Genomic DNA, 1,448 nt, shown 5'->3' on the forward strand with positions numbered 1-1,448 from the left:
AAGGCACCGTACAGGTGATATTTGCGTGGCCCTTTCATCTGGGGAGCAGGTAAGGCACCGCACAGGTAATATTTGCGTGGCCCTTTCATCTGGGGAGCAGGTAAGGCACCGTACAGGTAATATTTGCGTGGCCCTTTCATCTGGGGAGCAGGTAAGGCACCGTACAGGTAATATTTGCGTGGCCCTTTCATCTGGGGACTAGGGAAGGCACCGTACAGGTGATATTTGCGTGGCCCTTTCATCTGGGGAGCAGGTAAGGTACCGTACAGGTGATATTGGCGTGGTCCTTTCATCTGGGGAGCAGGTAAGGCACCGTACAGGTAATATTTGCGTGGCCCTTTCATCTGGGGAGCAGGTAAGGCACCGTACAGGTAATATTTGCGTGGCCCTTTCATCTGGGGACTAGGGAAGGCACCGTACAGGTGATATTTGCGTTGCCCTTTCATCTGGGGAGCAGGTAAGGCACCGTACAGGTAATATCTGCGTGGCCCTTTCATCTGGGGAGCAGGTAAGGCACCGTACAGGTAATATTTGCGTGGCCCTTTCATCTGGGGAGCAGGTAAGGCACCGTACAGGTGATATTGGCGTGGCCCTTTCATCTGGGGAGCAGGTAAGGCACCGTATGGGTAATATTTGTGTGGACCTTTCATTTGTGGACCAGGTAAGGCACCGTACAGGTGATATTGGCGTGGCCCTTTTATCTGGGGACCAGGTTAGGAACCATACAGGTAATATTTGCATGGCCCTTTTATTTGTGGACCAGGTTAGGCACTGTAAAGGTAATATTTCCGTGGCCCTTTTATTTGTGGACCAGATAAGGCACCCTACATGTGATATTGGCGTGGCCCTTTCATCTGGGAACCAGGTTAGGCACCGTACAGGTAAGGTTTGTGTAGCCTTTTCATCTGGTGACGAGGTAAGGCACCCTTTAGGTAAACTTTGCATGGCCCTTTCCTCTTTGTACTAGGTATGTCACCGTACAGGTAATATCTGAATGGCCCTATTATATGGAGACAAAGTAAGGTACCATATAGGTAATGTTTGTATGGTTTATAGGTTTTGGGGCCCGGTAAGACCATACAATTTATATTTGTTTGTTTGTTCTTTTTGATTTTTTTTTGTCAATGACATTTTTATATACTAGTGTTTAGATTGCTAGTGTCTAGAATATTTCTTTTCTTTTTTTTTTCAGGGCATTTGCCAGAAAGGAGAAACTGATTGCACAGCAGGAAATGGAGATGTCAATGCATTAAATTCTGGAATTGTTGGAAGTGCCAGCTTTAGTTCATAACAACAACATGAATACTGAACCCTGACTTATGTTATCACGTTCTTTCTCTGAAGTAGAATGAGGTGGATTGTAGTGTTGAACTGTAGAACTATTCTGTGTTCGCTTATTTATTTGTTTTCTATTTTTCCGAGTTGCATGTTTGAGAATATTTTCTAAA

This window comes from Branchiostoma belcheri, unplaced genomic scaffold, assembly GCF_001625305.1.
Source record: "Branchiostoma belcheri isolate BF01 breed outbred unplaced genomic scaffold, Haploidv18h27 scaffold763, whole genome shotgun sequence".
Lineage (NCBI taxonomy): Eukaryota > Metazoa > Chordata > Leptocardii > Amphioxiformes > Branchiostomatidae > Branchiostoma > Branchiostoma belcheri.